The sequence below is a fragment of the Pinus tabuliformis genome, chromosome 1_1, assembly GCF_031772625.1.
Source record: "Pinus tabuliformis cultivar Carrire ecotype Pingquan chromosome 1_1, CPIR1, whole genome shotgun sequence".
Classification (NCBI taxonomy): domain Eukaryota; kingdom Viridiplantae; phylum Streptophyta; class Pinopsida; order Pinales; family Pinaceae; genus Pinus; species Pinus tabuliformis.
Window position 1 is genome coordinate 121,803,210 of NC_142297.1, and position 12,532 is coordinate 121,815,741.

Sequence of the window (12,532 nt, forward strand, 5' to 3'; positions counted from 1 at the left end):
TTTACTGGTTGGACTCAGTGTGGATGCCCAGAGCTTGATTGTACATATTTGTAAGAAGTTTGGCAGGAAATTAATAAGAATTGTAGCTATTTTTATGGGATCCATGTGATATGGATTTCTAGTACAATTTCTTCTTCTGTGATTATATGTTTATATGTTTTATGTATGCCATTAATCATTTCATTGCTTCTAGTTGAATGTTTTCAAGTTTGATAGGTAGAATCCATTGTATCAGTGCTCTGCCTTGGGAAATCATTCACCATTTCATGTTTTCTGCAGTCCAAGAAGGACCCATGATTTTCACATGCCCTTCTTAGCTTCTCACCAATCTTAAACATCTCACCTCATCAAGTCCTAGAGTGCTAAAGCCTATGCCTACCTTGCCCCATAGAACACCCTGCATTTCTGACCTAATTTCCCAGACCTAAACTGCCCAACTCCTCCTGATCTAGCAAAACCTCTACAAAATCCAATCAAAACTTTCAAGCTACTATACCTAGCCTAAAATCCTTTACCTGATCCAGTCATCTTGACTGAGATCCTTACAGAGAGAGCCCTCTCTCGGCCTAGTAGGGCTAGCTACTTGGCTAAGCTTGGTTTTTTGTTACCCTGGCATTGCCTCCCTTCAGCTTGAGGTCAATCTAGGTGATAACACCAGGGACCACCGAGCGCCATATTTTCCCGGCACTAACGACATTCTCGTTGGTTCAAGTGAAATTTTTTGGGTTGTTTAAATGCCCAATGACACCTTTCGACGAAAAATACAGTCACATGAGGCCATTCACCTAAGGGATGTGGCTAATCGCTCACCCCAATTGGCATAGCCCTCGATCTGTTGGCATATGGTTACATGGTGTCATATAACCTAGGGCTGGTTCCCAAATATCTGCACTCGTCCACCAAGCTACCCACTGTGATCTGCCTCTAGTTACATGACATAAGTTTAGACCGTGGATTAGGGCTAAGCCCCGAGACTTTGGTCGCTCTATCTCCAGTATCGTGGGTTGGGTAGTGACTAGGGGCCAGGGGATTATCTCCAGCTCCTTTCCCAAACCTTTAACCACCAAAAATTCAAATATATATTCATGGTTATGACTGTTAAGTAACACCCTGTGAACTATTGGTAAGGCGCTTTGTTGCAAAGCTTGAGGTCACGAGTTCGAATCCGGTCGAGCCTCCAACCAACCCATACCAAAATTTTAGTTGACCTTGGGTTGCCATGTGGCAGCCCATGATTGGACCACGTTGTGACCCATCATTGGTCCAAATAAAATATGCCACAACCAATCAAATGAGCCCATAATTCAACCAATCATGTGAGGCCACTTGGAAACCTACCATTAGCCCAAGGTACAATTAGCTTGTTCATTCAGCTTGATGAGTCATCGTATGGACTTCCCAATCAACATTCCTGCACCCAACTTGCATAAATTTTACTTGTTTGCGAAAATTATTAGAACGTGATATTGGGAGCATACGATATATGTTTGAGTGATTCAAGTTGCGTTGGATTCAAGTTAGCAAGCTCTAGGCTTTGGCACAGGTTTACATCACTTTTGAACACTTTTAATTTTGAGCACTTTACTTGATCCAGGTGGCTCTAGGGACACACATAGGACAAAGAGGGCTTATGAAAGCTTGGAAATCAAAGTGATCAGAATGCTTTTGAACCAAGACTAGAGCGTAGATCTCATTGTCCTGATCGCAATGGTGTGAACGGTTCATCAATCCGAGCTCGTATGAGGAAGAACGAGCTAGTCAAAGTTTTGGTCAAAGTTGGACTATGGGCTAGGTTTAAGTGTCCTACAATTTGACTGACCCCGGGGCATGAACCCTAGCTCTCAAAAGAGGGCGAAATTGTTGCCTCTTTAATTTGTCTAATAACCCTTATGTTAAACAAAATTTAAAAATGGCCTATTATATATAAAAAAATAAAATATATATATATATATATAAGTGAGGTGGTGGGCCACCACCCCTGCCACCCCAAACCATATTAAATTAAAAATGAAATTTTTATGGGCTGATGGGCCATGACCCTCGCCGGCCCTCCCACAACCAAATAACAAAATTAAGTTTAAATGTGGCTCGGTGACCATTACCCCACCGAGCCCTCCAACCTCCACCGCACCATATACATTAAACTTAATTACATGGGGTGGGCGAGCCACCTCCGGTGGACTCGGCCCACACCCAAACTGTATTACCATATGTTATGGAGGTCAGTGGATATCGATCCCATGCCAGCCACGTGGGTTGGTCCACCACTATGCGGCGGCCCCATGTCATGTACCAACAACCACCCCCAAAAAAAATCAATGCGCCAACCTTTTAATGCAACGATTAATACATGTGTGCAAAGGTTATGGGGCAGGCTGCCCAATGGAAACCTGACCCCCAACAAAAAAATATTTTACGGTTTTTTAAAACAAAGGTTGTATTAATATGGAGGAGTCAGGGTTTGACCACCCGACCTCCTCCACCCAATTCGGGAATTTTAACCACAATGCCAAATGACATTTTTGACAAATCTTCCCATAAAATCTTATATAAACCCAACATTTTCCCAGTGTGCCCAAATGGAGGAACCAAGAGAGTGCACGAAAATCGAGGCATGAATTTTTAATTAATTTTTGCAGGGGGAACCATGATCCTGAAAAGGGGCAGGCGAACCATGATTGAGAAAAATTCTCAGGAGGGTGAAATTTTTGCAGTGTCCAAATTGGAAAAACTTTATGTCGATCTGACACCTCTCGGTGACACAAACCCTATGGCGCAGTCAATTTCCTAATCTGATCTACATATTTTTATAGGCCCCGGAGGAGGGAATCTTTGAGGAATCTAACAGATTCCTTAAGCCCCAGATTTTCACTTTCTCAGAATTCAAAAATTTGACAATTGATTTTGCACTATTCGACGCCGCAGATATGATGGTGCATTCATATTTTCCATTTCCTCATTTCATTTTTCAGCCACTTTTCAAAGTGGAGTGCAGGTGTCAGCATTCAATGTGCGAGCAGTCATTCCATGAGATTCGACGCAGCAAGATTGATGGTACGGCCAGCTTCAGTAGTTTGACATCCTTTTCTTCAGATGGCCCTAGGATGTGAGGTATATGAAATGTGTTCATGTACTTGTTTTTGCTATGAGATGCATTGTGCTGCACAGATCCTTGTTTTGGTGTTTGATGTGGGATCTTGTTTTCATCCTTGTTTCATTATTCTTACTTGATGTGATGCGGGATCATCTGTGGGATGTACTTGTTGTCATGATTCGTCATGTTTTGTTTGAGATCCCTTTGTCGTTATGTTGATGGGATACTCATGTGTTGCCATGTGTGTTCACATTGAGATCCCTTTTATGCCATGTTGGCGGGATGCTCATTATCATCATGCATGTGTTTAGGTCATATTGATAGGAGTGTTTTTTGGAATGAGAGTTCCTACAACAGAACATCTCTTGGAGCCACTCCTGCATGAGGGAATTTTCCTTGTATAATAGCAACATCACCTCTTATGTACATCATCACTATTGATAGCACTTAATGCAGCGACCTACACCATCTTGACACCGGGGCCCAAAGATGTAGTCCCTCTTGGACGAACTCCGTTATCAATGTCTTGAGTTTTATGTTGCTGATGATTGTCACATTTCTTCTTCTTGACAACATTCATATATGTTCAATTATGTTATTTTAATTGCAATTCTAGTCACATCATGAAAGCAAAAGATCTTGGTTAAATCTGGGGAGTTGAATCAACTTGGATCAAGTTTTGGTATCAAAGTGGTCTTTGCATGGATGTGAATTGCAAACGTGAACAATGGAATGTGCAATGACAGAGGATGAAAAAGCGATGTATGAGACCATGATCAAAATTTCTTGAAGGGTCGAAATAATGTATGAAGCTCTACAAAAAGAGACAGAGGAAAAGGAGCAATTGCAGCTTCAGTTACGAGCCACGAAAGAGGCCTTGGAAGAACTGAAGCACAACAACCAGAATCTTCAAACAGAGAACGTTGAATTGAAGATGCTTCTACATGAAGAGAAAGAGGAAAAACAAAGTTTTCTACAACAGCTGCAAGCTAAGGACAAGGCTTTGGAAAAGCTACAACGTGACCCATGTGAGGTAAAAAGTAGTTCTTCATCTTCATGTATGTTTTATGATGATCATTTCACTGTTTTTGAAAATCATACCACAGGAATTGGCTCCAAACTATTGAGGAAAATGGGGTATGAAGGGAAAGGCTTAGGCACTAATGGCCAAGGCATTTTCAATCCCGTCAAAGTAGAATAATTACCCCGTCAAGCAGGACTTGGGTATGTCAGGAAAGAGGTTGGGGAATCCGCCGAGACAGCTAGCGAACCACCAACAATAGAGGATGAGCAGCCCTCATCAATTCTTTCCAATTCAACAGAGGAGGTAAAAGATGTTGATTTCCTTTTAGTTTCGTCTTCACAGCGTATGATTTCTGTTGGAGATGTGGAGATCCCAATTATAGGGACAAACATGAGGCTCCTTACCAGTACAAGGCACAAGGAGGAAAAATAACTTGGTGTTAATAACCAAGGCATAAATCAACCATTAGAGGTTGTGCAGAGACCTCAATTTGCAGGCTTGAGATACACCGAGGGAGAATACTTGAAGGTGTCAGATTCTTCCGAGACATCGTCGAAATCGTCGAGGAAAGAGAATGGCGGGAACACATCCCCATCATCCCATGGCAGTGCCCATTGCAAGGAAGGAACTGAGGCAAGCTCTCATCGCCATACTTACACCAAAGACGACAAGGAGAGGTATAACCAGTTTCGATATTCGAATGTTCATTTCGATTATAATCATGTTGTTAATGATGAACATAAAACATGGCATCGAAAAACATGTACCTTTTGTGGATTACATAACCATACATTTTCTAAGTGTTGGAAAAGAATAGTAGCACACAAAAGGATGAGGCATGAAATACCCTCTCAACAGCAGGCAAAGAAATATGTTAAGTAGATTTGGAGGAAGAAGACCTATTGCAGTCATTGCGACAGAAGTGGTCATCAAAGAGCCACATGTTGGAGGCTCCATCCAGAGCAATGCCTGAAAGACAAAGTGTCGATGCATGAACCAGGTGAAACAATTGTTCGAAAAGAAAAACCAACATAGGGGGATGACCCATTCACAACGATAAGTGAAAAATGGTTTCTAGATATGTTAGCTTGTCATGGTCATGCTTTTCTAAATCATTTGTTGCATTTTAAAATGTAAAGGTGATGACATGTTTCCATCACTTGTTAAGCAACAATGATGTTTGGTCATATTTTGTGTTGCATTTTACACTCTGAAAGTGATGTTGTATTTTCATCACTTGTCAAATCAAAAATAATGTTTGGCCTTATTTTTGTAAATCGTGTGTTGCAATGATGATGTGTTTTCCATCACTTGTTGAAGAAACAATGATATGTTGGCCCTGTTTTCATAGCTAGGGTATTGTTTCCATTTCGATGGAAACTTGACCATCGAGTATGTGTTATAAACTCGTGGCAAGTGTCGGATTCTTGGGTCATTAGTTGGTCATGAAATTCAAGCATGTAATTTGCAAAATAATGCAGTAGAGGTTGCAGGTGTCGACTAATTGCTTATTCTGAAGGACAAAGGTGAAGGAGATGGAAGCGAGACCTTTTCAAGACACTTGTGATGCAAACAATGTACAGAGAATTTCCAGATTATTTTTCATGCTTTTGGAGGACCAAAAGCTCCTCGGTGGGGAGGATTGATCCAGGTGGCTCCAGGGACACACACAGGACAAAGGGCTTATGGAAGCACAAAAATCAAAGTGATTAGAATGCTTTTGAACCAAGACTAGAGCGTAGATCTCGTCGTCCTGATCGCAATGGTGTGAACGGTTTGTTAATCCGAGCTCATATCAGGGAGAGCGACCTAGTCAAAGTTTTGGTCAAAGTTGGACTGTGGACCAGGTTTAAGTGTCCTACAATTTGACCGACCCCGGGGAATGAAACCTAGCTCCCAAAAGCAGGTGAAATTGTTGCCTCTTTAATTTGTCTAATAACCCTTATGTTAGACAAAATTAAAAAAAATGGCCTATTATATATAAAAAAATAATAATATATATATATATATATATATATATATATATATATATATATATATATATATATATATATATAAGTGAGGTGGTAGGCCACCACCCCCGCCACCCCAAACCATATTACATTAAAATCGAAATTTTTATGGGCCGACGGGCCATGACCCCCACCGGCCCTCCTGCAACCACATAACAACATTAAGTTTAAGTGTGGCTTAGCGGCCATTACCCCGCCAAGCCCTCCAACCTCTACCACACCATATATATTAAACTTAATTACATGGGGTGGGTGGGCCACCTCTGGTGGACCTGGCCCATGTTAACACTCAGGTTGTCCCTAAGCTCCTTAAGGGATATGGCCGAGGTAACCACAAACCAATCTTTGGACTGCAGGTCCTAGCCTACCTGCAATCAGAGAGGGCTCTCTCTTTATAATTTAGCTTTGTTTTGGGTTGGTTTTAGGATAGTTATGATGTTCTTGGGTTTTGTTTTGATTTTGGTGGGAAGGAGGATTCCTTCAAGCAGAGTTGGGATGCATAGTGTGAGAAGTTCAAACCATTGGGCATGGAGTCATGGATTAGGGCTTGCTGTTGCGTTTTCTTGGTCACAAGAGGAATACAGAGCAGGATAGCTACACATAAAACAATACCAATTACTGAAAAAGATGGAATGAAGGTCAGAGATGAAAGGCAACTAAGAATCTTTCATCAGCTAGCAGAGAAGGAAGGTGAATGAATGTTTATCTAGGAGCAATTAAGAATTCCTAAATAACAGTCATATGTGATGGAATTAGTGTAAATATGAGCCAAGGGGTATTCATATTCATAGCCAATTCCATCACATATGACTGTTATTTAGGAATTCTTAACTGCTCCTAGATAAACATTCATTCACCTTCCTTCTCTGCTATTTGATGAAAGATTCTTAGTTGCCTTTCATCTCTGGCCTTCATTCCATATTTTTCAGTAATTGGTATTGTTTTATGTGTAGCTATCCTGCTCTGTATTCCTCTTGTGACCAAGAAAACGCAACAGCAAGCCCTAATCCATGACTCCATGCCCAATGGTTTGAACTTCTCACACTATGCATCCCAACTCTGCTTGAAAGAATCCTCCTTCCCACCAAAATCAAAACAAAACCCAAGAACATCATAACTAGCCTAAAATCAACCCAAAACAAAGCTAAATTATAAAGAGAGAGCCCTCTCTGATTGCAGGTAGGCTAGGACCTGCAGTCCAAAGATTGGTTTGTGGTTACCTCGGTCGTATCCCTTAAGGAGCTTAGGGACAACCTGAGTGTTAACATAATGGCGACTCCACTGGGGAAAATCCTCAGATAATTTCACAAATCAAGTTGGAAAGCTCCACTGGGGAATAATCTGACCTTCAAAAGTTTCTTTCTAACCCATTTTTCTAGAAAAATCCTCAAAAAATAGTAAAGACGCTAGCTCCAAAGAAAAAGCAGTGCCATACAAGGTCTAATCCAGACCCAGATCCCCTAGCTGCTCTTGAAAATCAAAATTTAATCCCAAGGAACCTCAGGAAGCTAGAGCGAAAAGAGGATTTTGCTGATTCTAGTCCTGAAACAGTTCAGCCAAGCTGTGTTCCAACCCCTGTCAAAGTTTTATTTCGTTCAACCCCTACTTCCCCTAGTTCATCATCCACCTCTCAAAGCACTCCTTCCACACCTCCATTCACTGCACATACTCCCATTACCACTGTTATTGCTGTAGTTCCAGCGTTTCCATTTCCTCTTGCTGTTCCACTTATACCTGTTAATATGGCTAATAGATATGCACCTCTGCATTTACCTGCTAATCCTGGGGCTATGCCTCAAGATTATCAAACTAAAATCACATATTTTGATGGTACTGGTTCTTGCACAACCCTGCAACATACCAAGAAGATGCAAGACTATTTTGAGAACTACGAGATAGATGATGATAGTGTAAGAACGAAGATTTTTGTCCAAAGTTTAACAGGAGATGTAAGGCCCTGGTTTAGAGGCCTTGCTGCGAATTCCATAGCTAACCGAGAGGCCCTTTACCAAACATTTCTTAACAGATGGGAGAAAAAGAAGGATCCCCTGCACATATTATCTGAATATGACACCATCAAAAGAGGCCCTCAAGAGGCTGTCTTGGACTATTGTGCAAGATTTAATAATGTTTATAATGCAATACCACAGAACTTAAGACCTCCACCTGATCTTGCTTTGTATAAATTCCCAGATGGTTTTGATACCAACATGGCTTATCAGTTAAGGGAAAGAGCCCCTCAAACTTTAGCAGACATGCAGAATGTAGTTGTTAGTGTGGAGGCAAACTTAATTGCCAAAAGAAATAGAGTGAGAGCCGAGAGAAGAACCACCTTTAAAGAGGAACCCTCAGCCTTAGATCAAAAGCTGGATGCTATTATCAGTGGCATGCACAGGCTGGGAGACAGAGTAGAGAGTGTTGAGAGGAAATCATCATGGGAAGGACAACAACCCAATACCATAAGGAACCCAAATTTTAGGAAAACAAAATGCTGGTAGGTCTAGCCCAAACCATGATATAAGGATTCCTTTCCAAGAGAACTATACAGAAGCATCTACATCTAGTGAGCCAACAGAGGACATTCACATGAACTTGATGGATCTAAAGGGTGAGCAACAAATTTTCCTAACCCAAGAAGACCAAGATGACCATGATATGAGTCAATTTCAGACTAAGTCTGATGAGTCTTGTGACTTTAAACAAGGTTATGATTCAGCTGTTTATGAGGTCCACAAACAGTATAAGCTGAGGACAAGAACCATAGATGTGCCCGAAAAAGTTAAACCAAGTGATACCAAACAGCCTAAGAAGATCAAAGAAAAGGCTGCCCTCATAGAAACTACTGATAAAACAGTCCCAAACCCGCAGGAAGTAACTATAGAAGACATAACAGACATGCAGCCCTCTAATGATCAGCTTCTGCTACCTTCTTCCTCAAAAGAAGATTTGAACAACACTCCTAAAATCCTTCCCAAAACAGAAATACCGCAAAGGATCACTCACCATAACGCTGATAATCAAGAGGAAAACGCAAAAAATACACTTGAAAAGGGGAAATCTGCTACTGCCAACACAAAGACTCCATTGGAGAAACCATTTAACTTAGAAGCAGAAATAAGCAAACTTAAGATTTCCATCCCCCTCTCTGAGCTTGCCAAACATGATGTGTATAGGCAACAAATCCAAAGATCACTTCAAATGTCAGAGACCAAGGATGATGTTAATTTCTTAGATAACCAACCTGAATTACTTTTTGGTCCTGAAGTCAATGGTAAATCAGGACATGGAGTTGTTCTACCCTTTTATGTCAGTTTGCACATTCATGATAAAGTGTTGCATAATGCCATGTTTGATTCAGGTGCCTCACACAACCTTATGCCCAAAGCTGTAATGGAGAAGCTAAACCTTGATGTAACAAGACCCTATAAAGACTTATTCTCCTTTGACTCAAGTCAGGTCAAGTGTTTAGGCTTAATCAAAGACTTATGTGTGTCTTTAGTCCAATATCCTAACAAAACAATCCTAATGGACGTGGTAGTTGCTGACATTCCACCTAAGTATGGCATGCTCTTATCAAGATCATGGGGAGCAAAACTCCAAGGATCTCTCCAATTAGACCTCTCTTATGCCACTATATCAGTCTTTGGGCAACCAAAGAGACTGTATAGGGAAACACTGATGAAGTATGTGGTGAGTAGTGAGGAAAAGCCCCAAAACTTTCCCATTTACTCGATCCATTCAGATATGGATTCTTTTATTTTATTCAATGAAGAAACAAGTCCTCCAACTGATAACAAACCTTTGGCTTTACAACAAAACATAAGCATCAATGAAGAATCGGTTGCCCATAACCATGAAACTGTTGAAACAACTGATGCAACCAGCTCGGAAGGCAAACCACATGAAGCACAAAACCTAGGTCCGCCCAATCCTAAAATGACTGAAACTCTTAATACTAACCACAAGCAAGAAATCACATGGTATCTAGAGTTTGATGGTTTAGTTAATAAGCTAGGAGTAGGGGCAGGAATATGGATTCACAATACACATAAAATCCATGCAGAGGGTCATGCTTACAGACTTAACTTCAAATGTACCAACAACATGGCAGAGTATGAGGCTCTCCTTTTAGGCCTTAAACTGCTCAAAGCTCTAGGAGCTGCCAAAGTTTCCATTCTTGGTGACTCCGACCTCATCATCCAACAAATGAAAGGCAACTTTGTCACAAATGACAACAGATTGAGGGCTTATAGGACTGCTGCCACACATATACTTAATTCCTTCACTGAAACCAAGCTTGCCAAAATTTCAAGAATGCATAACATACATGCACATAGCCTAGCTACTTTTTCTAGCACATGCAAGCTTCCCTTTGAGCCAAGTCACCAGTTCACGGCTGAAATAAAGCATAGGCCTGCAGTCCCTAACAATGTTAAAGACTGGCAAGTGTTTGAAAATGATGCACAAATTAGCAATTTCCTTACTTTGCAGCAAGAGTTTTCAAATATAAACATTGATATGGATGCCATGGATGATTCCCAACAGCAACTAAGCGAAAATCAGCAGGCTGTAACAGTTGTAACAGCAAAACAAATCCTACACCCAACTATTTTTGACAACACAAACATAGAAGAGCTGAAACAGATGCATTTGGAGGAAATAGCCAAAACAGAGGCCGAAATCATTGATTTAAAGGACAACTTTCTGCCTGCTGGCCTCACTCCATTAGAAGATATGTTTGATGCTAATGATGTCCCCAAAAAGCCTAAGATGTAGCCCTTAAACGCTACTATAGAAGAATGCAACATTGGGACAACAGAGAAGCCCAAAATGATTAAATTGTCCAAAAATCTGCCACCTGATCAAAAACCAAAGTATGTGGATTTGTTCAAAGAGTTTCAAGATGTGTTTGCTTGGAGTTATGAGGACTTGAAGTCCTATGACACCTCAGTTATTCAACATACCATCCCTTTAAAGCCAAATCAAAAGCCCTTCAAACAAAAACTAAGGAGAATCAATCTTGTGCTTCTCCCTTTGATTGAAAAAGAAGTGAAAAGAATGTTTGAGGCTGGCATAATAGCACCCATCAGATTTTCTGAATGGGTATCCAATCTTGTTCCCACAAGAAAGAAAACAGGTGAGATTAGGCTTTGTGTAGATTTGAGAAACTTAAACCAAGTCTCCCTTAAAGACCACTACCCATTGCCAAAGATGGACCACATCCTACAAAGAGTAGTGGGGTCATCTAGAATCTCTTTGCTAGATGGCTTTTCAGGTTTTAATCAAATACTGGTTCACCTGGATGATCAAGACAAGACAACCTTTACAACACCGTGGGGAACATTTAAGTATGTAAAGATGCCTTTCGGCCTAAAGAATGCGGGTGCTACCTTTCAAAGGGCCATGGACATTGCATTTGCCAAGGAAATCCATGATTTCTTAGTAGTCTACCTTGATGATCTTACCCCATTTTCCAAATCTGATCAAGAGCACCTAAAACATTTGAGACAAGTGTTCCTAACATGTAGGAAATATGGCATTTCCTTGAACCCCAAGAAGTCTTTATTTGGCTTTGAAGAAGGCAAATTACTAGGCCATATCATTTCAAAATATGGGATTAGAATTGATCTTGAAAGAATTCAAGCCATCCTTCAAAACCCTTATCCAAGAAACATCAAAGAGTTGCAAGCGTTCCTAGGAAAGATCAATTTCCTAAGGAGATTTATCCCAAACTTGGCCGAGCTGATAAGACTGTTAAGCAACATGTTAAAGAAGGATGCCAAGGTAAAATGGTCTCTTGAAACCAAGCAAGCCTTTGAGAGTATCAAAGCTGCCTTGACCCAAGCCCCTATCCTCACAAGTCCACAATTTGACAAAGATTTTATCATTTTTTCTTTTGCATCTGATCACACCATAGCTGCTGTCCTTTTGCAAAAGGATGACCAAGGAAATGAAAAGCCAATTGCATTTTTCAGCCGAGCCCTTAGGGATGCCCCTTTGAAGTACCAAATCATGGAGAAGCAGGCCTATGCCCTTGTTAAAGCAATCAAAGATTTCCGAGTTTATATTTTGTATTCACATGTGATTGCCTATGTCCCAAATGCTGTTGTAAAAGACATATTAACTCAAGAAGGATTAGAAGGCAAAAGAGGCAAATGGATTGCCAATATACTTGAGTATGACATTGAGATAAAACCCACCAAGCTCATAAAGGGACAAGGTTTAGCCAAACTGATGTCTGAAACCAATTTTCAAGCTTTAGACATTAATCAACTGGACAATGAACAAGAGCTGGCGACTCCACAGATCAGTCAAGCTTTTTGTAATCCCCATGGTATGCTGATATTTGTTTTATATTGTTAAACCTGTTTGCTCCCCCAAAACCTGTTTGCTCCCCCGGGG